General features: G+C 37.9%; 1 protein-coding gene across 2 annotated transcripts in view; it reads right to left on the bottom strand.

Moving 5' to 3' along the window:
• EIF4G3 (eukaryotic translation initiation factor 4 gamma 3) overlaps positions 1 to 24,859 on the bottom strand; it is a 315,445-nt gene extending 290,586 nt beyond the window's left edge. Inside the window, exon 1 of one of the 2 annotated variants that reach the window (XM_034645782.1) lies at positions 24,825 to 24,859. The gene's annotated coding sequence lies outside the window, so the exon portion shown is untranslated. The remainder of the gene's footprint in view (positions 1 to 24,824) is intronic. The other variant, XM_034645798.1, reaches the window with a different exon arrangement.
• Positions 24,860 to 25,775: the final 916 nt, after the last annotated feature.

Below are 25,775 nucleotides of genomic sequence, written 5' to 3' on the forward strand. Positions count from 1 at the left end.
TATATTGTTTTGACATTAACTTATGTAGCTTGCTGTGTGTCCTCAGCCTCAAATTCTTAGGTAAATATCGAATTTTGTTTTTCAAAGGGCACAAATCCCTCCTTTGTAGGGATTTCATATATCTAATTTCTTATCTCTAGAGAGACAAGAAAGCTTTTAAATGTTCCACTGTGAAAACAGAAAATATCAAATCTAGAGCTGAATTTTCTTTTAATAGAATATGTCAAATGATATGAGAACTTTATAATAATACAAAAAGGGAAAGGAAACGAATGTTCAGCAACATAATTCTTTTTCCCTGTATATATTCTTATCCTCCATGTTTATTTCTATAGCTTGTTACAATATTCATATCTACTCAGACATGTTAAATAATGGAAAACTATTTCAAAAATATTTATAAAAATGAAGAGTAAAACAGTAATTTTACAGTAATGAACTTGGAGGTGGGGAGAGCAAGTAGCTGAAAATCTCTTGTGAAGATTCATTCTACCTTCATTGCCATTATTTAAGTTCATTACTTGGAATTTCACCCTTCTTTGACATAGCTAACAAAGATTTTACTGGTAATTACTGAATACCTTAAATGAATATACTATTACAAAATAATTCTGTTACCTGGGTTATGACTCAACTATACTGTTTAAAAATCTTTTATAGGTGGGTGGGTAGGCTGGTATAAGAACCATTTGGCCCAAACTACCTCTTGAGACAGCTACTTCATTCACTATCTTTCTTTTCAACCACTAGCAAATGTGTGACAGACTTGTTTACAGTTTTAACGAACTCCTGTTCAACTGTCTCATGTGAGTAGCTGTGTGCTCAAAAAAATTAAAGCTAATTTAGAAAGATGCTGTTTGTCTTAAGAGGTGTAGCTGTCACCCTCTCTTCCATAAATCTCCAAGGTGTACAGAGTGGAGCAAAGAACTAGACAAGTGGTAAGTATTGAAAGAACTAAATTTTAAAACGTCATAAACTACCATTGACTAAGCACCCATTATGAGCCCATCATTCACTGGACATATCTTCATAAAAACTACACGTGCTAGGGCGTGCCTGACAGGCTCAGTGGGTGGAACAAGCAACTTTTGGTCTCAGGGCTGTGGGTTCGAGCCCCATGTTGGGTGCAGAGATTACCTGAAAATAAAAAATCTTTCAAAACAAACAAAAAAACCACATATGCTAGAAGCTGCTAGCTGCCCCCCAATTTTTGTTTTCCTCTCTTTCCTCAACAAAAAAAGTGATGTATGAATCTTCTGGCAAATTCCCTTTTAGAGAAGCAGCATCCCTTTGTCCTCTCTCTTCTCCTTCCTGCTAACTGGCATGCAAACTTATAGACTAGACCTGGAACAGCCCTCCTGAACCACAAGTTTCACTTGATCAACACAGGACATGCTCAAAAGACAGAGCTTAGATCCCTGACACCTCAGAGTGCCACAATGGCTCAGGACCTGGCAATATGCTAGTTAGTGAAAGAATTCAGATTAAAATCAAGGAGTCTCTCCATTACAAACTGAAAAGACATGTTAACACATTCACTTCTATAGCACACATTTTTTTTTAAATATTAGGCAGGCTTATGGTAATTCTAATAATCCTCAGTAATAACAGGGGCAGGACTATGCCTTACTCATTTGTACAGGGCTAGCACAAAGCCCTGCACACAATAAACTTTGCTGAATTAAGAAAGTTCCCTTCACAGGAGGGAAGAAAACAGATAAAGGCTGTCAGTGCCCATTAGTTTGTCAATTTGTCTAATCAGATACTGGTAATAAACTACTTCAGGTTCTAAGAGGATGTCAGGTGCAAAATGCCTGGTTTGCGCTTTCACACTTTACCATGTCCCAGAACTAAGCTATTTCAAAATTAAAAAAAAAAAAAAAAAAAAGAATCCTCCTCTAGCCATTTGCCAAACTCTATTTCAGTATTAATCTAGAAAAGAAACTTGAAGGACATGTCCACTGAGAAGTGAGTATTCATTACCTGATCATTATAAATCTTACGAATCTTAACAAGGAAGAGACACCAAATACAACAGCAAGCATCATGCCAGTAGCACTCAAAGCTCTCAAAAAAGGCACTGTCCAAAAATAATTAAGCAAATACTAACTTAATGTCCCTTAAATATTATGCAAGACCTAATTAACTCACAATAGATCATTCCAATTTTCTAGACCAGGAGTCCCTAACTTTAGTTGCATATCTAAAACCCCAACTCCAAAATCTGATTCAGAAAATGTCCATATATTTTTTAATTGCAAAATTGATTTCAACAAGCAACCAAGATTCGGTATTACTATTCTATCCTTATCATGTGCTTAAAATTATGCTAATTAAGGTGGCATTTTCCTAAATTAAAAAAAAAAGAAAGATTCCTTACTTGGATCACTCAAGTCTAATGAAAATGCTAATTTGGTTCAATGATTTAAAAAATTAGTATTTCTTACATTCTTTTTTTAAAGATTTATTTATTTTAGAGAGAGAAAGCACGTGCATGTATGCGAGTTGGGAGGGGCAGAAGGAGGAGAGAATCTTGAGCAAACTCTCCACTGAGGATGAAGCCCAACATGGGGCTCGATCCCACAACCCATGAGATCATGACCTGAGCCGAAATCAGGAGTCAGACACTTAAATGACTGAGTCACCCAGGTACTCCAGTATTTCTTACATTCTTTTTTTTTATTATTAAAAGATTTTATTTATTTGAGAGAGAGACAGAGATAGCAAGAGAGTATGAGTGGGGAGGAGAGGGAGAAGCAGACTCCCCACTGAGCAAGAAGCCTGATTAGGGGGCTCGATCCCAGGACCCTGGGACCATGACCTGAGCCGAAGATAGACACTTAACCAACTGAGCCACCCAGGCGCCCCTAGTTCTTAAATTCTTAAACACACTCTCCCAATTTATTTTACACTGGCTTCTCTCATCAAGAGGGCATCACAAAGTGTCTTTGTCAGGAAAATACAATGTTCTCTAGACATCAGAATCAAATTGATTTTCCAATCACAAAGAGGGTAATAAACTAAAATAACAGCACAGCAGGAAAAATAAAATGTTTTCCTTTCACTAAAATTCAAGTTCCCAACAGCTTGGGCAGGAGAAATATTTATGCAGATTATAAAAAGATAAAAATAAGAAAGCAGTTTTTAGCAATGGATGACATGAATACTACCATTTGAAAATGAAACTAATCTACAAACTGCACAAAATGGGATCTGAGGAAAGCAGACATATTCAGGTTTAGGACTGAAAGATGGTTAATTACTTCCTTGTTTAATGAAAGCTTTGAAGTTTCAATTAAGCACTTGAGCTAAGGAACCAAGAGCAAAAAAGTGTTGTTGCATTACTAAAATAAAAACCAAACACCACTTTAAAATCATCAAGGGGAGGGGACTTGAGTGGCTCAATCAGTCTGACTCTTGATTTCGACTCAGCTCATAATCCACCCTGGGCATGGAGCCTGCTTAAGATTCTCTTTCTCCCACCCCCTCTGCTCCTCCCTCCCATTCATCCACACGCGTTCTCTCTCTCAAAAAAATAAAGATTAAAAAATTTAAAAATCACCCAGGAAAAATAAGGTCCTTTAAAATACAGTTACCTGCCCATCAATTTGAGAATGGTTTAATGAATGTGTTAAATCCATATTATAGAATGTATGTTTAAAATGAGGAAAAGCTGTATTATAATCATTACAGCTTACATTTATTAAGCTAAATGTCATATGCCAAACATTATAAGCACCTTACATTTTAATGCTGACTCAGTCTTAGTAACAATTATCATTCCCATTTTTCAAAATAGAAAACTAATGTACACAGCAAAAAAACTCTGTCCAACACAGCACTATGTAAGTGGGATTTATCACCAACAGTCCAGCTCCAGACACCAAAGCTCTTAACTTCTCACCAAACTGATTCTCCTTCTGAGTAACGTTATAGGACATCTATGAGACACTAAATGCAAATGGCAAGCTACAGAATAGTGTTTGTGTGTTTGAATAATTCAATCCTATTTTGAGTTAAGAAATAAAATTCCCTTCTGTATGTACAGATTTTTCCCCCTACCAGAAGCAAAAAAAAGGGGGGCAACTGGCTGACTCACTCAGTAGAGTATGCAACTCTTAATCCAGGGGTTGTGAGTTCAAGCCCCATGTTGGGCACGGAACCTACTTAACAAAAAAAAAAAAAAAAAGATTAAGATTATGCCTACCTAAGATGCTACAATACATTTTCTACTTTATACATTTCTGTGTTGTCTAAATATCTCATAATAAGTATGAGGTTTCAAAAATATATATTTTTAAAAACTGTCGCTTAATGACAAACTTTAAGTAAAGACAATGCAATCTGCAGACTCATAGATTACCTTATGAATATTTACAATATTTACTATCAGTCTACAACGTCAGGAATAAAGAAAACACAGTCAAGAAAATTACCATTTTGTAAAATCCATCAGTGATTTCTTAATTGTCATCTCAGATAAAGAAGATAGTTTTTGCCTTCAAAGCGCTTACAGTCATTAATATAAGATTAAGGAGATCCGGGACTCAAGGCAAGCAGTCTGCCCTAGTAATTCCAAGATCTTTTAATTCCACCTGTATTTGTTACAGACATATATGAGAAACTAAGATAATCAATACAGATGAGGCACAAAGTCAGTCATCTAAATTCTTTCGAATAAAAGCTCACACTTTAACAAGTATGAATTCTACTTATCTAAATCTGCATACTCTGTTCCAACGGACCAGATTCTATTCAATTTAGGCACAAATTCAGGAATTCTTTAGCTACCAACTAAAATTTACTCAAGCTTTTCTTTTTTTTTTTTTTTTAAGATTTTATTTATTTATTCAACAGAGATAGAGACAGCCAGTGAGAGAGGGAACACAAGCAGGGGGAGTGGGAGAGGAAGAAGCAGGCTCATAGCAGAGGAGCCAGATGTGGGGCTCGATCCCACAACGCCGGGATCACGCCCTGAGCCGAAGGCAGACGCTTAACCGCTGTGCCACCCAGGCGCCCCTACTCAAGCTTTTCTTATCAGTAGCTGCTGCTATATTATTTTTTAAAGGTTACATTTTTTTTGGAATAAAATTTAAATTGGTAAGTTTGCTAAAAATAGAAAACTTGAAAAAAGTATTTGGCTAACAAGAAAAAAAAAGTTACTATATAATTCAGGATTTTAGATATATTATTTCCTTGGCCACATAGGAAAATTACGGTTTTTTTAAAAGTCCTGGTTCCTTTTTTTTTCTGGTTCCCTTTTATAACAAATGTCATTCTATTTTCCCATCTTGTTATAATAAAGCTAAACAATACAAATAAAAGATAAAAAAGAAGAAAAACAATAAAGATCTAAATAAAACCAGGAACCAAACCATTAAAACTCACAATAGCTAGTATTTAATGTTCATAACCTTTGGTCTATATCATCCTTTGACATAGTTCTCTTCGTGCCTTTTCATCTACTTCTATAATTTATTCCCAGAAATACCTATTGAAGTACAAAACGTACTCGTATAAGAATGTTTAGTGGAGCATGGTTCACAATAGAAGAAGAAAATGGAAATAACCCAATTAGAGGAAATTGACTAAAAGTAAGTTAAGGAACATCCATACCGAAGAATTCTAATCACTTCAAAAAATTATAACAGATATGTCTTACTGACATAGAGAATTGTTCTGGCATATTAAGAAAACTTAATTAAGGAAACTATATGTACTAAGCATTATTATACTTAAATATATATAAACATGTATTACATATATAAACTATATATTAAGGAAACTATAAAACAACATATACAATGCGATCCAATTTTAGTTTAAAAAATGTGAAAATAAGCATAGAACATAATCTGCAGAGAAAGATATCAATCACTAAACAGGAGGATGAAACCACAATTTTACTTCAATGTATCTGCATAACATATAAGATACATCTACTGCTTTTTTAGTACAAAGTAAGTAAAACTCATTATACCCAACATTTATTAAACATACAAAACTGGGGCGCCTTCGGCTGGCATCATGATCTCAGGGCCCTGGGATCTGGCCCCAAGTCGTGCCCCACATCACACTGGGCTCCCTGCTTAGCAGGGAGTCTGCTTCTCCTCCCTCGGCCCCTACCCCCAACGTGTGCACTCTCCCTTTTTTTCTTTTTAAAGATTTTATTTATTTATTTATTTGTCAGAGAGAGAGCACAAGCAGGGGGAGCAGCAGGCAGAGGGAAAAGAAAGCTCCCCACTGAGCAGGGAGCCAGAGGCGGGACTCGATCCCAGGATTCTGGCATCACGACCCAAGCGGAAGGCAGGCACTGAACCAACTGAGCCACACAGGCATCCCTCTCTCTCTCTCTCAAATAAATACATACAATCTTAAAAAAAATAAACATACAAAATATTTTTAAGATAGCAAATAAACCACAAAATGAAACAATTTCTTGATTTGAGGTATGATTCTAAATAGAGGCCGAAATATCTATGAGCTATCTTTTAGAGATAACACCCCTTCCCTCAACAATCACGGTATCTGCTTCAATCATTTTTTTTTTTTAGATTTTATTTATTTATTTGTCAGAGAGAGAGAGAGCATGAGCGTGGAGGAGGGGCAGACCCTGCTGAGCAGGGAGCCTGATGCAAGACTCAATCCCAGTACCCTGGGATCATGAACTGAGCTGAAGGTAAGTCGCTTAACCAACTGAGCCACTCAGGCATCCCTGCTTCAATCATTTTTAAGATGAAATAGAACAGGACACTCCAGGAATAAAAGCACCTTGGTATATTGGGGTAGTTGACAAGTTTAAAAACAAAAATGAGACTCATTTGTGCCTAATTAGTATAAAACAAAATCTCTTTATCTCAGGCTATAAATTTTGATGAAATAAAATAGGTTATAATAAACAAGCCATTTTAGAAGACAAAGAATGGGTCCTAGCTTTACAAAAAGTCCACCAAGAGGTACCTGTATCAGGCCAGACTTATTTCTCACCAGCTTTTTATATCCTGAGCCTTGAAATACAGGGTTCTCAAACTACAAATCCTGGATACAGGTATCAACATAAGCAGAGCTTAACAAGTATTGATAAACATTGTAACCTGTGTTTAGTTTAAGTCTTTAGAAAATGATGTTTGTTTTCTACTGGCTAGACCAACTATGTGCCAGACAGTACACTCAGTATTTTGTAGAGAGGATTTCATTTAATCCACAGAACAACTTGAGAGGTATCATTACCCCCTCTTACAGAGAAGGAAACTAAAATTCAAAATTCAAAAACATTAAGAGAGGGGCACCTGTGTGGCACAGTTAAGTGTCTGACACTTGATTTCGACTGAGGTCATGCTCTCAGGGTCATGGGATTGAGCCCCACATTGGGCTCTGCACTCAGCGAGGAGTCTACTTGAGATTCTCTCCCCCCCTCTCTGCCCCCCTCCTGCTTGTGCTCACATTCTAATAAATCTTAAAAATAAAAAAAATCAAAAACAAAATAAAAAATAAAAACATCAAGAGAACTGCCAAAAACCACATGATTATAAATGACAGAACCAGAACCTAGGTATGTTCAACTCTACAGTTTTGCTCTTTTTCCTAAGTGTTCCTGACATCTCTTAAAGTAACAAGTGTACTTCATACCTCATATTTTATCAAATTAATGCCTCTGAAGCAAAATTATAACATACATTGAGATGTCACTTGAGGAATACATATTCAAGTCTGAATGGTAAGATCCCACTAAAACTATTCAATTACCTAGTATTCAATACTATAGCTAAAATCTGGCTACAAAACAGGTTTCCATACCAAAACCTAGGCAATTTCACGAATTCTGAAAGATTAAAAATTACAATACATAAAAGGCAAACATGAGGTTTTAACAGGCATACAAATCAGAAAGGTGATATTATTTTTAAATAACAGGTTAAAATGATCTAAGAGAAGAGGACAATAGCTATCATCCAATGATGTGACCATGAGAAAAATTAAAAGTCTCAAGGAGTTTTTTAATTCAACTAGAAAGCCTAAAAGTACAATGCAATAACGGTAAGGCAAAATAAGCTTCAGTTCTTCAAAAGCTAATAAATTCTCGAGATGTCATTTTATAAATTTTAAGATTTCTACTTCACAATCTATGTGTGAGGAGAAGATATGGGTCCAAAATCATAACTGAAATATATTTGGAAAACACTGTGCATGAGAAATTCCACAAAACATACATGGTATGCAAATACATAAAAAGCGGACTATATTGCAAACTTGCTAACATGAATTATCCTAAGAAGGGCGCCTGGGTGGCTCAGTCGACTGGGTTAAGCATCTGCCTTAGCCTCAGATCATGATCTCATGATCCCAGGGTCCTGGGATGGAGCCCCACATCAGGCTCCCTGCTGAGCCGGGAGCCTGCTTTTCCCTCTGCCTCTGCCACTTCCCCTCCTTGTGATCTCTCTCTCACTGTGTCAAATAAATAAATCAAATCTTAAAAAAAAATTTTTTAATGAATTCTTAAGAGAAATGATTTCTACTTTCATTAGCAATTCTTTCCTTTTAAAAATTATTCCAAGAGGGGCACCTGGGTGGCTCAGTCAGTCAAGCAATTAACTCTTGATTTTGGCTGAGGTCATGATCTCAGGGTTGGGAGACTGAACCCCACGTCCAGCTCCACATTCAGCACAGTACGCCTAAGATTCTCTCTCTCCCTCTCCCTCTGCCTCCCCCGCCCCCCACTCTCGCATGCTTTCTCTCAAATAAATTTTTTTTAAAAATTATTCCAAGAGAAAACAAAAGCACAGATACAGTAAACTGTCCCTGGTGTCAGGCCCCACCCACAAAACTTGAAGACAACATTCAATTATGGAGAGACCTATTACCAGCTGCAAGAAATCCATCTACCCAACTAACTACTGATTCACCTCATCACTCATAAATATGAATGGAAACTACCAATCACCAGACATTAATAAAGTAAAGAACCAAGGCGCCTGGCTAGCTTAGTCAGTAGTGTGTGTGACTCTTGATCTCAGGGTCGTGAGTTTGAGCCCCACACTCAAATATATAGAAAGCTGACTATATTGCAAACTTGTTAACATGAATTATCTTATGAGAAATGATTTCCACTTTCATTTCCACTGGGGGTTGAGATTATTTAAAAATAAATAAATAAATAAATAAACTTTAAAAAAGGAAGTGAAGAACCAAGAAGAAAAAACAAAACCCTGTAGTGAAATGGCACAGGACTCAGAAGATTTTTTAAATTTCTAATTAGTGGGGTGCCTCGGTGGCTCAGTTAAACCTCTGCCTTTGGCTCAGGTCATAATCCCAGGGTCCTAGAATCGAGCCCCGCTTTGGACTACCTGCTCAGTGGGGAGTCTGCTTCTCCCTCTCTCTCTGCCCCCCCACCTCCCACCCCACATCCCCTGCTGCTTGTGTACGCTCTCTCAATCTAGCTCATCACTCTCTAATCTCAAATAAACAAAATCTTAAAAATAAATAAGTTTCTAATTAGTACCTAGGGAAGTAATCAAGATAATATTTTAATCATAAAATATGATATCACTGCTACTGATAACAGGGGAAGGAGGAGGAGAAACCAAAAGCTCTTAGGTATTAAAAACGATTGCCAAATTTTTGTTTTTTATTTATTTATTTTAATTTCTGTTATTTTTTATTTACATACCCTTCAATTCAGTAGTTCTAATTACAGGACTCCATCCCACTAAAATATACATACATATGTTCAAGGAAAGGCACTACAAAGTTTAATACAAAAAAAGAAAAAAACCCGGGGCGCCTGGGTGGCACAGCAGTTAAGCGTCTGCCTTCGGCTCAGGGCATGATCCTGGAGTCCTGGGATCGAGCCCCACATCAGGCTCCTCCACTGGGAGCCTGCTTCTTCCTCTCCCACTCCCCCTGCTTGTGTTCCCTCTCTCGCTGGCTGTCTCTATCTCTGTCGAATAAATAAAATCTTTAAAAAAAAAAAAAACCCTAAAAACTAAACTAATACTCATTATCAATAGCAAAAGACTTAAATAAATGATGGCACAACTACACTACAGAATAATCAGTATGTAGCAATACGGCAAAGATTTATAAGATACATGAAAAAGCAGTCACTAGCCTGTGCAGTATAATCCCACCTTATGTTTTTAAACAAAACATATCATATAATAACAGTAATAGCCATTACATTACTCTATTATATAAAGTGCCAGGTACAATTTTAAGCACTTTATATGCACAAACTCATTTAATCCTCACAACCACCTGAGGCACTAGAGTCTATAATTACCCCTTTCTACACATGAGGATATTGAGCCACAAAAGAGGTAAAGTCACTTTCCCAAGGTACACTGCCACTAAACCATGGGAGCTGAGACTATGATCTGCGGCACTCTAAATACCCCAAGATCACTCTTCACATTTCCAGCAGTTAGGATACAAACCACGAAGTCCACCTCCAGAGCCCATCTTCTAAAAACCTCCACCTCGCTCCTTCTCCTCCACCCTCTTTCCCCGATCTCCTCTATTCCCCTATTCCTCTCTATTTATAAATGCATACAAAAAGATCTGTAAGAACAGACACACCAAACAGTCAACTGTGACAGCTTATAATAATGAGAGTGGAAATGAAGAGTTTTTCACGTTTTTAAATATGCAACATAGATACATAAATTGATATGATTTATATTCTTTATAATACACATGCACTGTTTTACTAAGTTTTGAACTCCACCTAAGATTTCAATAAATACATGAGCCTAGGATATGAGCAGATAATTTTCAAATCAGGAAATAAAAATTAACATGGGAGGGGCGCCTGGGTGGCACAGCAGTTAAGCGTCTGCCTTCGGCTCAGGGCGTGATCCTGGCGTATGGGATCGAGCCCCACATCAGGCTCCTCCGCTATGAGCCTGCTTCTTCCTCTCCCACTCCCCCTGCTTGTGTTCCCTCTCTCGCTGGCTGTCTCTATCTCTGTCGAATAAATAAATAAAATCTTTAAAAAAAAAATTAACATGGGAGAAAAAAACTAAATCGTTTTTTTAAACATTTTATTTATTTATTTGAGAGAGCATGAGGGAGCACAAGCAAGGAGAGCAGCAGAGGGAGAAGCGGGCTCCCTGCAGGGAGCCTGATGCATGCTCGGATCAACCCTGGGATCATGACCTGAGACGAAGGCAGCTGCTTAACTGGCTGAGCCACCCAGGAGCCCTGAAAAAACTAAATCTTGTAAGTAATAAAAGAAATGCAAATTAAAATTGCATATCATTTCAACTATCAAATTCACAAAAACTGAAAAACTAGAATATTTAATGCTGGCAAAAATACAGCAATATACATCAATTACCCTAGTGTTCACACCTGCTAACCCAGTAATTTTTACTTTAAGAAAATATCTGATATATTGAAAAATGTTATACACAAAGATGTTAGTCTCAGCACTTCTTTTAGTAGCAAAATTGTTAACTTAATAATCCAGTGATAGGGGTTGTGTCTTTAGTATAGCACAGTTATATACAGAAATATTATAAAGCTATTAAAGCACTCAAAATGTTTATTGAAATGGGAATAGATCAATGTTAAAATACAAAAAATAGGGCACCTGGGTGGCTCAGTCGGTTAAGCATCTGCCTTTGGTTCGGGTCATTATCCTGGGGTCCTGGGACCGAGCCCCACAATGAGCTCCCTGATTGGCTGGGAGCCTGCTTCTCCTTCTCCCTCTGCCTGCAGCTCCCCCTGTTTGTGCTCTCTCCCTCTCTCTGTCAAATAAATAAATTTAAAAAAAAAATACAAAAAGTAATAAAGTGATTTACAGAATGATTTACAGCTATGCAAATAAATATATGTACATAAATACATATATGACAACACATGCATACATAAATACGTACATATACACACAAAAAGTCCTTCAAGGAAATATATCAAGATATTAACAATAGTTATCAAGAAGTAACGGAGTTATGATTTTTTTCCTGTGTTATTACAATGGTCACATGGCTGTTCTGCAGAAAGGAGCTTTTTTTCCCCTAAAGCAGAAAAGCCTTTTCTCTTCGTCATATTAAGAGAGCAATGAATGAATTACTGTGTCACTGTCTATCCAGATATACCACATCTCACTGGTTGCTAGGCAGCATATCCCAGTGGTCCTATATCATATCCATCTCTAGTCACAAGCAGAAAGGACAGAAACTCAAGCACAAACAGACGGCAGTGCATTCACTCTAGGGAGCAGCTTAAGCAGCACATGCAGCAACTTCATTTCTCTATTCAAATCACTCCCCATTTCTCACCTTAACCTTCTAGGTTGACTTTGCATGTGGCACAGTACTCCCCACAGGAGCTGTGCACAGGGACAGATCTTTTTAATCCTCTACTATACGCCATCCACTTTGTGCCTGAGGGAAATGATGTCCACTCAGTAAATTCACCCAAGTCAGAAAGCACTGTCATGCTGGACACTTCTCTGTCATCAGCTGATACAGACAGATTAGCCTTGCTACTTTCTGAAACAGCCAATCTTGCTCAGCAAATGACAGCATATGCTAAGATTTCTTACTCCTCTAGAGAATGGGTGGTGCCCCTGCTAAAGCTATAAATTATAAATTCCTCCCAACAACAGAATCTGCAATATAGTAACTCTTCCACAAGAAAAGCCCAATTCTCAGCAACAACCTTTAAAAGAATCCTGACCCAGATCCCATTCCCCAGGCTGCTCCTCCTGCATCATGGGAGGAACCACAGCACTTAGTCCTGTACGATGCCTGCCCCTGCAGCAGCAGCAGCCATTTTTGGCTCACCCCTGCTGCAGCCCCAGATGAAAGCCAGGACAGCAAAAACAAGATGGCAAAGGACTTTAAAAAGCAAACTCTGTAACAAAATAACAGGCATCACAAGAAAATGTTGCACAAATCTGTCACATTGTTTAAAAGGCTTTTTTTTTTAAATGGTAACTCTTAAAGTAGTTTAATCCATGTCTCCTGGTTTAATTTAATCAGAATACCTGAAGCACACAATTCATAATTCCTTTTTACTTGTTAACCAAAAACATGCCCTCTCTCTCCCTTGATTCCCTGTTGAAAATTTAAAAATGTATTTTAGGGGTGCCTGGGTGGCTCAGTCATTAAGCATCGACCTCTGGCTCAGGTCATGATTCCAGGGTCATGGGATCGAACCCCGCATCGGGCTCCCTGCTCAAAGGGAAGCCTGCTTCTCCCTCTCCCACTCCCCCTGCTTGTGTTCCCTCTCTTGCTGTCTCTCTCTCTGTCAAATAAATAAATAAAATCTTTAAAAATGTATTTTAAATCCTCTTTACTCTCTTAAAATAATGAATATAACATCTTTGATGAATGAAGAACTTACAAGGAGTCACATTTTAGCTAAGTTTCATTTCTGAAAATAGAAATAGCTTTATTTTTCTGATTATAAAAATTATACCTGGGGGGTTTTTTAATGTTTTTTTTTCTTTTTTTAAGTAGGCTTCATACCCAATGTGGGGCTTGAACTCATGACCCTGAGATTAATGGTTAAATAAAAATCACCAAATCTCACCAGCAAATAGAGATAACCCTACGAACACTGTTGTTTAACCAAGGACTTTTAAGATAGTTTTAAGGTAAAGTCTGATCAGGCATGCTATTTTTAACTGGTTTCCACAAAATAAATGCGGACTTTCTTAATTTTAATTTTTTTTAATGTAGGTTCCACCTCCAACATGGGTCTAGAACTTAAGACCCTGAGATCAAGAGTTACATGTTCTACCAACTGAACTAGTCAAGTGCCCCTGGATTTTTTTGATGTCAATAAACGTTCTGCAATACTTTTAAGGGTTATATCATACTTCAATACATATACAGCCCACAATTTCCCCCAAAATCCCATTACTAGGCCTTTAGCATGTTTCAAAAGGTCCACTATTATAAATGATGGTGTGACGACAATCAGAATTTTATTTGAACACCAACTTAAAAAGTACAAGTCTATAAAAACAGAAGGTATTTTTTTTTTTTTAAAAGGCTAATTTCAAAGTGATCCTTGGATATATGCTGAAGTAATCCCTTTAGGACATTAACAAAATTTAATATGGGGTGCCTGGGTGGCTTAGTTGGTTAAGTGTCCAATTCCTGATTTCGGCTCAGGTCATGATTTCAGGGCTGTGGAATCAAGTACCACCTCAAGTTCCACACTCAGCATAAGTCGGCTTGCCCCTCTCCATCTGCTCCTCCTCCCACTCGAGTGCTCACGTGTGCATGCTCTCTCTCAAATAAATAAAATCTTTTTTTAAAAAAAATACATAACAGTAGCCAGTTTCTGTTACATAAGTCTAGAGAGACATGAAACAAAATCCTCGGTCAAACTGTCTCATCCACTCCACTTGGGAAAAGAGATTCATTTTATTCTCTGTCTCACCCCAGATACCGGTTTAGTAAAACAGACTAAGTTCAAACAAGACAATAGCAGAGCCTGGGGAAGCACTGAAAGCAATTCCATGATGTAAAACTGATCCATGAGTGCTCACGTGTGCATGCTCTCTCTCAAATAAATAAAATCTTTTTTTAAAAAAAATACATAACAGTAGCCAGTTTCTGTTACATAAGTCTAGAGAGACATGAAACAAAATCCTCGGTCAAACTGTCTCATCCACTCCACTTGGGAAAAGAGATTCATTTTATTCTCTGTCTCACCCCAGATACCGGTTTAGTAAAACAGACTAAGTTCAAACAAGACAATAGCAGAGCCTGGGGAAGCACTGAAAGCAATTCCATGATGTAAAACTGATCCATGAGTGCTCACGTGTGCATGCTCTCTCTCAAATAAATAAAATCTTTTTTTAAAAAAAATACATAACAGTAGCCAGTTTCTGTTACATAAGTCTAGAGAGACATGAAACAAAATCCTCGGTCAAACTGTCTCATCCACTCCACTTGGGAAAAGAGATTCATTTTATTCTCTGTCTCACCCCAGATACCGGTTTAGTAAAACAGACTAAGTTCAAACAAGACAATAGCAGAGCCTGGGGAAGCACTGAAAGCAATTCCATGATGTAAAACTGATCCATGACTCTAATAGGACATTGCAGAGGTCCATCTTCAAATTGGTGGTTGGGGAGATTAAAGGCTCAGAAAAGGTTCTAAAGACACCCAGATCTGTAAGTGACAGAGAACCAAGCACTTAGTAAGAGCAGCCATGCTTAAAAGTATACCTACACATTGTCACAGAAATTCCTTTGGGTTAACAAATTTATTTGAAAAGGACAACTATTTCTGGTTCTGTGTCCCTTAGATGAATTAGTCAAACCTTTTAACACTAGGAAAAGAAACGAGGACAGTAAAACTCCCCCTCTTCAGGGCGTTCAACATGGAGCTTTTTTTTTTTTTTAAGATTTTATTTATTTATTTGAGAGAGAGTGGGAGAGAAAGAGAGAGAGAGATCACAAATGGGGGAAGGGGAGAGGGAGAAGCAGACTCCCTGCTGAGCAGGGAGCCCTATATGGGACTCGATCCCAGGACCCTGAGATCATGTCCTGAGCTGAAGGCAGACACTTAACTGACTGAGCCACCCAGGCGCCCAAGGGAGCTTCTTTTTTTTTTTAAATGATTTTATTTATTTATTTGATAGAGACAGCCAGCGAGAGAGGGAACACAAGCAGGGGGAGTGGGAGAGGAAGAAGCAGGCTCCCAGCGGAGGAGCCTGATGTGGGGCTCGATCCCAGAATGCTGGGATCACGCCCTGAGCCGAAGGCAGATGCTTAACGACTATGCCACCCAGGCGCCTCGCCCAAGGAAGCTTCTTTGTGAAAATGAAGTTCATTTCCTTCCAACCCAAAGACTGGTTCCTAATTCCACTTCAATCACCTTTCCACCCTTCATTAGTGGTGACAGTATCTACCACCATGAGTTCAAGAACTTCTCCAAAGCCTTCCTTATGAGATCAGTAGTGATATTAACTGATATGACTTTATATTGTATAATGAAATAAATCAACATCTGAAAAATCTACATAACCCAATGAACCAATATTTTCCAAATGACCAACACATGGTGTTATAAAAATCACACATGGTAAAAAGATCTATTCAAAGTGCAATCAGACCAATAGATTTAACTGCATGAAGTTCAAGGACATGGTTTCAGGTTCCAAATTGAAACTAACCTTTAAGAAACTATACCCTAGTTTGGGTGTAGTAATAAAGAAAATCCACAATTATCTGAGAATAACATTAAAACACTCCTTTCCTTCCCAACTACGTATCTGAGTTAGACAAGATTTCCTTCAAACAAAACATACGGCAGAATGCAGAAGTAGATGTAAGAATCCAGTTTTCTTCCACTAAGCTAGACATTAAAGAGATCTGCAGAAATAATGCTACTATTCTAATTGTTTTGAAAAATTTATTTTTCATTTGTCACACTTTGTGCTAATATAATGGATTTGTTATTGTTATTTAACTGAGTGAATATTTTTAAATTTTGTTTTAATATCTAATATTGTAAAAATCAACAAATATAGCCCACATAACAAAAGCTCTCTGAGATCCTCAATAATTTTTAACAGCGTAAAAGAGTCTTGAGATAAAAAACAAAATCTGAGAACTGCTGTTTTAAGTCAATGGTTTTCATTGTGCTGTCTGTAGAAAATCTGCCATCAAGTTTCCTAGAGTATGGTTTCCAATTTACAGAAATAAAATCTATGGCGGGGAGCATGCCTGGGTGGCTCAGTTTGTTAAGCATCCGACTCTTGGTTTCAGCTTAGGTCATGAACTCGTGGTTGTGGGATGGAGCCCTGTTATCAGGCTCTGCACTCAGCACTGTGAGTGTCTACTTGAGATTCTCTCTCCTTCTCCCTGCCCCTGCCCACACACACACAACACACACTCTCTCTAATAAATAAATAAAATCTTTAAAAATAAAATAAAATCTATTAGAAGTTTTCACTTCTGAAAGTGATTTTTTTGCATCAAAAATCTAAATCACTGGGGCACCTGGCTGGCTCAGTCAGTGGAGCATGCAACTCTTGATCTGAGTTTTGAGTTCAAGCCCCATGCTGGATGTGAGATTACTTAAAAATAAACCTTAAAAAAAAAATCTAAATCACTGCTGTAAGAGCTCACATAAATTTATATAAGCCTCCTTCACAATGTCAGTGTCAGCTGAATCACCTTACACACTTGTTAATAAATTGGCTCCTAAATGTTCTCCACTTCTCTCTCATATCTATTTCCTAACTAGACTGGAAAATTATCAGGGGCAATGCCACTATCTTTTTCTTCACACAAGTCCTCCTATAGTCTATAGTAGGCATTAAGTGTATGCCACCCCATAACAGTCACTTACAGCCACTTTCAGAATAATGTGTTATTTTTGAAGGAAAGCTAAAAACCACATCTCAAGGATTTCTAGAAAGAAGGAAAAAGTCCTTGATCATTCGGAAGACTGTAATGGCACTCTGAATAGCAGTATCACTAATTCTTACAGCTGTCAACTATGGCACCTACCATAGTGACATTTGTGTGTGTGTGTGTGACATTTCTTTCTGATAGTTGAGGCCAACTCAGAAGAGGCTGAGTTAAAGGATTTCCATGATCCATTCCAACACTCATATTCTAAGACTGATTCCTTTTATTCTCAATCCCAGCATTAAATAATGCTGGACACTATGGTTGTTTAGGGGCTGAATGATGAGTCAGCAGGTGAAGCCATTTGTGAGAAGCAGTTTCATTACACTTCCAACAACAGAGAAGCCAGCAAAAGACAGCTGCCATTGTTTACATTGCTGAACATGCTGTCGGTTTCACAGACCTGTAAAACCACCTATTGTCAGCAAGCCCCATCTTTCTTAGTTAAGGGTTAAGAAGCACCAGACTTAGCTACCAGCTCCTAAAGCATAGTGAACAATTTCTTTTCTCAAAGCACAACTACTGTAAGTGCCTAAAAGAACATTCAAAAACCATTCCTGCAACTAGGAATGTGCTTCCTTTTACAATAACCAGGTCCCTTCAAAGACTACTAATGTTATATATGCTCAGACACAGAAAAAGTGCTTCCAATAAGGAAAAAAAAAGCATTTAAAACACAAACACACAATGCTTTTAACTATTCAAAGCACAGTTCAGAGCTTCTTCAACAGAACTGAAAACAGCAGGCAAAACATGAATTGCTAATCTTTTCTGAGAGAGCAGGGGAGGCCAACCAACCTGAAACTCAATGGAACTGCCTTCTCTTGTTGCAGTTTTGAGTATTTTCAACCCAGTTTCACTTCTCAGAACCAAAACGATTTGATCTTTAAGAATCCTTTAGTCCTAAGAAGGACCCCTTCCAAATACATTTTTCAGAGTTGTAATTTCCAATGAAGGACTGAACTGAAAAACACCTCCCAATTGCTTTCTGGTTTAATATCCAACACTTCATCTAGACATCACACCTAAATTAATTTCCCTTTTCATTTTGAAAGCAGTCAAATTAACCTAGTATTTCAAATTCCTAGCTGAATTGATAAGGAGATATAAATATATCTACCTACAGATGTGTCTAGCTACTTATATATATATACATCTATGTATATGTCACTAGTGTCATAAGGCACTCTGACAAAAGATGCCCTAACTTATACTGAGCAGGTACTATTCACCATTATTTGAGTATCAAGACCATAGGCCTTATAAACTATAAACATATAAATTTACAAGCTATCGACTATGAATCTGCTACTAACCATGCACTAACTTAAATCAGAACCGTATCTACTTTTCAAGATATACAGAAGTTCAAGTGATCTTTAAATGCAGTTGGGTAACGACCATGGAAATTTATATAGCTCCAAGTTTTCCTTTTTTATAAAAATCTTTAAGATTTTATTTATTTGAGAGCAAGAAAGAGAGAAAGAACACGAGTGGGGTGAATGGCAGGGGGAGAAGCAGACTCCCTGCTAAGCAGGGAGCCCGATATGCGGCTCGATCCCCAGACTCCAAGATCATGACCTGAGCCTAAGGCAGATGCTTAACCATATGAGCCACCCAGGTGCCCCAAGTTTTCTTTTTTTTTTTTAAGATTGTATTTATTTGTCAGAGACAGAGAGAGTGAGTGCACAAGCAGGGGGAGCAGCAGGCAGAGGGAGAAGCAGGCTCCCCGTTGAGCAAGGAGCCCGATATGGGACTTGATTCCAGGACCCTGGGATCATGACCTGAGACGAAGACAGACGCTCAACCAACTAAGCCAACCAGGCGTCCCAGCTCCAAGTTTTCTTGAACAAAAATATCTAAGCATGTTTCATAAATCTGGGAAATTGCAGATAAAAAAGTAAACAAACTCAAAGTCATCCTTAGGAAAAGTATATACAACCTACTTTCAAAAGTTCCAAGTAAAAATTATAACTCACACATCAATCTTGAATTTGAATTATTTACTACAAACACCTAACTCAATCCTGCCCCCTAATAACTTTCCAGAATGGTCCTTCTAAAACTCAAAATGACCATATCATCCCCCTAGTCTACAGCTGATGGCTCCCCGCTGTCATCTGAGGGACAAGCTCCTTGGCCTGGCTTATAATGCCCCTTCTGTGGCCTCTACCTGTCCACTACTATCCTCCAAACTGTTAGCATACCAATGATGAACAAGTCATTTTTCACTGAGTCTCTGTATGTGCTAATTCCTGGCTGGAATACCCTTTTTCCTACCACTCTTTCATATGGCTCATTCAAACTTCCAGATGCACCTTAGAGGTATCCCCGTCTCCAGGAAGCCTCTCCCTTCATTATTCCTAATCCTCTTCCAGCTCCACCCCCAAAATAAATGACCCTCAGAGCTCCCACAGGCCCTGTGCTTATTGATTCCTGTTTACTTACCTTCTTAAATATATGTCTCCTGCACTAGTAAGCTTCTCGAGGGCAAAAACTATTATTTCTAACTCCTCAATGCTCAACAAACATCTATTGAATGATTAAGCCAGAATACACAAACAAGAAAACAAATTTTTCTTTAAAAGCTATGGAGAGGGATGGCTGGGTGGCTCAGCCGGTTAAGTGTCTGCCTTTGGCTCGGGTCATGATCCCGGGGTCCTGGGACAGAGTCCCACATTGGGCTCCCTGCTCAGTGGAGAGCCTGTTTCTCTCTCTCCCTCTGCTGCTCCCCCTGCTTGTGCTCGCTCTGTCAAACAAATAAAATCTTAAAAAAAAAAAAAAAAAAACTATGGAGAACGTATCCCAACTCTGCTTTGTATTATAGTCCATGTGAAACAGCTTGCCAAATCATCAGTCCCCATTTGGTACAAATATTGGACTAACTAAGCAGTTCCCAATTTCTAAGCCAGTCTCCTTAGGTCCACAAATTCATCATCCACAAGCTATTTTCACTATCTCAAAAAGCCTAAGAAATTATAAGTCAATCCACAATAATGAGAAAAAGACTCACTAACCAAAACATCAGTTCCTTTTCTTCTGCTTAAAATTTATCAATCAAGAGTGGTAACAATGAGTTTATCATGCTATGCTGAATTCCTGATCAGTATATAAAGATCTTTCATTAAAAATGTGAATTTAGGGGACACCTGGGTGGCTCAGTCGGTTAATCAGCGGCCTTCAGCCTGGGATCGAGTCCTGCATTGGGCTCCTTGCTCAGCAGGAAGCCCGCTTCTCCCTCTGCCTGCTCTGCCTGCCACTCTCCCTGCTTGTGCTCCCTATCTCTGACAAATAAATAAATAAAATCTTTTTTAAAAAAAGTGAATTTAGGGGTGCCTGGGTGGCTCAGTTGGATGAGCATCCAGCTCTTGATTTTGGCTCAGGCCATCTCAGGGTCCTGAGCTCAAGCCCTGCATCAGGCTCCACCCTAGGTGTGGAGCCTGCTTAAGACTCTCTCCTCCCTCTGCCTCTCCCACTTCCCCACACCCCCACTCAAGTTCTCAAGCACTCTCAAAAAAAAAAAAAAAGGCAGATTTAGGGGCACCTGGCTGGCTCAGTCAATACAGCATACAACTCTTGACCTTCGGGTCGTGAGTTCAAGTGCCACACTGGACCTAGATTTTACTTTAAAAAAAAAGTGGATATAAAGTAATGATTTCGTAACTGCTGCCCAGAATCCCAATAGCAGCCTATGAGTAGCCAAGGTGGGTAGTGATTTAAATGCATTTAAAGTTTTTTTAATTATAATACATGTGAATATTATAGAAGCAAATTAAGCTTCTTTAAATTAAGCAAAATAAGCAAAGTATAGACTTAAATATAAATACCAAACCAATGCCCATCAAGAACTAATTTTAGGCTTGCAAAGAAACCCTGGAAAGAATTTCTGTTCAGTCTCTAACCTTCCTTAAATGTAGAAACAATTACACAGGCAAAGTTCAGAGTTTAAATCGAAAGTCTACCTGTCACTTCCTCAATGTCACTTTCTCCATCTACATAAAGCTAACCTGGAAAGCTGTAAAAGACTACACTTTCAGGGTTCTCCTTCCTCTTGGCAGCCACTGCTTCCTCTTTTCTGTCATTTCATCATCCTCATCACATCGGTGGGCACTGCATGGAACCCTAAGAACCTTTGCTTTCCTCTTCACTCTATCTGTTATGCTTGTATTTCCACAAATTTGTTTTTCCAGCCCTTTCTGCTCACCTGACTTCCATCTCCTTATTTCTAAACATGTCCAGTTCACCTCCAACTCTTAACCAAGTAAGATGTTCCATTCATGTCAAATCCAACATGACCTCAACTGAATTTACCTGCTCACTACCTCAAAACATGATATAAAATCAAATCCTACATCTTCTTTACTCCATCACCAACAGTATCATTTTCCAGTCTCAAAGCCTCAGTTTTAGCTCTTTTCATTCACCAAGGATATTCAAATCTCTAGCTTTCTTCCTTTGAGAGCTTTCATGATATAATCACCCTTTCCTTTTCATCTCCCTCTAGACTAGATGCGCATCACTAAAATCCTGGAAAACCTTCAGTGGGCCTAGCATATTAGTCTTCATGCTTCCTATTGATCTCAATTCACCCAGCACCAACTTCCATCTTCCTCTAACTACCAAACGTATTAGTAGGTATCAGGTTTTCAAAAACTTCTGCTTACTACAAGATAAAAAAACAGATATCAAAAAATTTCCACAACTGTCACATGCATTACACATTAGGTTTTTAATCAAGCGCATCTTCTGACTACCCTAAACACACCACCTAGCCCTATTTCCTAGCTACTATAAAAGCATTTTTCCCTCAACCATAAATGTCCTTCCTCTTTCATCTACCCAAATCCTACTTCCTAACTCCTCCAGTCCTCACTGATCTCTCAGGCCTTTGACCTCCTATCTCTATTTAGAGAGCACCTTAAATTCTTTAACTATTTGACTGGAGAACCTAAGAGGCAGAGGCCCCACACTTCAGGATTCTTTTGTATCTCCATCGACAGCGTGCGGTTATTTAATAAACACTTGGCTCCTTTAGCCATTTAATAAATCACTGTGTGTCTACTAAGCATCAGGCACTATTAACCTAATCTGTGGAATCAAAACAATGACCAAAATTTTCCTTCCCTTTTCTACTTCTCTCTTGTCTCAAGATTCCATTATTTTTTCCTTCTCCTTTGAGCATCCTAACCTTGCCATTTCTAGTCATCCTGTTCCCTTCAGTTGAGACTTCAACTGAATAGTAACTAAGCCATTTTCATAAAAATGATTCTGGAATACAAAAAAAAAAAAAAAAAAACTACTCTTCTCTCCAAATATTCAGAAAAATTAGGAAGGGCGACCAGCTATGTTTCTGAAGGCTATGCTGTCAGTTGGAGAGCTCTCACAATTGTCCTTATCATTGACACTAATTTTCACACACGATATCCTCATGATAGGCAGACCAAAGTCTTCAATTTCACAAAAACACAGGCAGACTTACTTTCTGTACTTAGACTCTGTGTTTGATAAATATATGATTAAACAGAGAATTCCAGTCTAGAGGAGACTAAGGAGAAGTAATAACCAAATGCAATGTGGGATCCTGAAACAGAAAAAGAATAATGGAGGGGCGCCTGGGTGGCACAGCGGTTAAGCGTCTGCCTTCGGCTCAGGGCGTGATCCCGGCGTTGTGGGATCGAGCCCCACATCGGGCTCCTCTGCTGTGAGCCTGCTTCTTCCTCTCCCACTCTCCCTGTTCCCTCTCTCGCTGGCTGTCTCTATCTCTGTCAAATAAATAAATAAAATCTTTANAAAAAAAAAAAATTTAAAAAAAAAAAAAAAAAAAAAGAAAAAGAATAATGGAAAAACTGGTAAAAATTATAATAAGGTCTGCACTTTAGTTGATAATATTGTATCAATGTTAATTTTCTGTGCTTGATAATTGTACAATGATAATGGAAGATGTTTATATTAGGGGAAGGAGACAAGGGACAGGAGAGAACTCTTACTATTTTGGCAAGTATTCTGTAGGTCTAAAATCAGTTTATAAGTTTCTTTTTTAAAAGAGACTGACAATACTTTGCTCCTATTTAGTTTACATGCTAATGTCAAAGACTTTATAACTACAAGATCAAATACAAATTGTTAGACCAAGGGATATAAAATGTCTTGCTGCTTCCCAAAGTATTTTAGTAACATATATAGAAGTAGCATAAAGACTCCTAATTTTCTAAACTATATATAATGGCTACTAGATAGGATGACTGTATAATTTACCATCCAAACCAGGGCCATTACAGGAGAAAGGAGATATTTGGTCACCCTACTGGTAAGTCAAAGTGCTCACTGTTGTTAAGCACCTCAAATCAGTTTGACTTTGTACAAACCTGATGCTTTGGCAATCTCCCTCAACCTCAGAACAAACACCCTGGGGGAGGAAACAGAAAGATAGACCAGGTATCCCCAAAGAAGATTACGTAAAGGGAAAATGAGTGAATACATACTAATATCCTTGTATCTTTTAATTATGATTTTTAGGGGCACCTGGGTGGCTCAGTCGGTTAAGTGTCTGCCTTCGGCTCAAGTCATGATCCCAGGGTACTGGAATCAAGCCCGCATCAGGTTCCTTGCTCAGCGGGGAGCCTGCTTCTCCTTTTCCCACTGTCCCTCTCCCCACTTGTTCTCTCTCTAAAATAAATAAAACCTTTAAAAAAGTAATTATGATTTTCAAAAGAAAGTCAAGAATAAAATCACTGACTTTCCAGAGCAGCATTCAGCTTTCATTGCCTTGCCTAAAATGTACCACATTCAAGTACACTCACCCAGTCACAACACAAAATGTAATAAGCTAAGGTCAAGTACTCTGTTGTCTACTTTTGAAACAGCAGTTACCTCAGGAATGTGGACTGGTTCCAAATTCTAATATTTCTTAAAAAGATCAACAATATTGAAATTATCAGATGAATATGATATATTAGCCTCAAAGTCTCAACAATATTAACCAGGGACTTGAGGTCATTAAAATTTTACATAGGTTAAGACCTACTTCCTTCATATATTTAATGAGCTAAGCTAAAGACATGCATACTAATTTATAAAACTTAAAAAGTAGATATATTCTTAAAAAATCAGCAACCCCATTCCCATATAACATTTCAAGTCACTGAAGAGACTGTGTGTGTGTGTAGAAAATTTTCATCCAAAACCCTGTTTTTATTAGACTTGAAAGGTTATAAAAAGCCTCCTCATTAATGTAGTCTTTTCCTGAATAGCAGAAAGAATTCCGTTAGAGGTGAGCAGTATTTCCCAATTTTATTTCTTTATAAAAATATACACATTAGAAGAGCCTGAGGGTATAAGTGAATAAATAAAAAAATCAAATTTAACTTGAAAATTATATAATTGCTCTAGGCAGAACTAATATTCTATATGAAATATAATAACTCAAGAATTTGTAACTTACAATTTCAATTCTTCACAGCACAGCAAAATAGTCAAATGCCTTCATGTTATTCTTCACAAAGCTATCACTGCTTAATAGGAATTTATCTTAATAGAGATAGGCAAAATCTCTCTTGAGTAGCTCTCCTATTTTTTAGGCATTATACAAAAGGTGAAAATGATCAAAGTTCATTGACTCAATTGGTCATATTTTATAAATAGCACACCTCATGAAATTTCAAACACTTAATAGATAATAAAACCTCAAATGTAGTTCTGTGGTATCATTCCTAGTCTCTTAATCTTTCCTGTTCCTTATTTTAACCTGCGCACCTCAACAAATCTACAAAAACAGTTTTCATCATGTCAGTTCCCCAATAAATAAAAAATGAAAACAAAAGAAATACAACTGATTTTTTACAAAGTGCTCAGACAATTCAAAGAATATTCTTTTCAACAAACAGTGCTGAGACAACTGGATAGTCCCATGCAGAAAAATAACCTTGGACTCCACAGCATACATAAAAATTAACTCAAAATGGATCAAAGACCTAAATTTAAGAGGTAAAATTATGAAAGAAGAAAAGAAAGGAGTAAATTCCCATGTCCCTGAGTTAAGGAAAGCCTGCTTAGACACACTAAGGAAGCACAAGTGACAAAGTAAAACAGATAAATTTGACTTCTTCAAAATTAAACATTTTTACGCTTCAAAGGACAATATCAAGAAAGTGAGGGGGAGCCTGGCTGGCTTAGTCAGTACAACATGCAACTCTTAGTCTTGGGGTTGTGAGTTCAAGCCCCAAGTTGGGTACAGAGATCCCTTAAAAATAAAATCTTCAAAGAGAGGGGGAGAGAGCGAGTGAAGACAACCTACCAAATGAGAGAAAACATTTGTAGAGGCAACTGGGTGGCTCAGTCGGTTAAGCTTCCGACTCGATTTGGGCTTGGGTCATGCTCAGCGTCATGAGGTTGA

Source organism: Ailuropoda melanoleuca, chromosome 2 (assembly GCF_002007445.2).
Source record: "Ailuropoda melanoleuca isolate Jingjing chromosome 2, ASM200744v2, whole genome shotgun sequence".
NCBI lineage: Eukaryota > Metazoa > Chordata > Mammalia > Carnivora > Ursidae > Ailuropoda > Ailuropoda melanoleuca.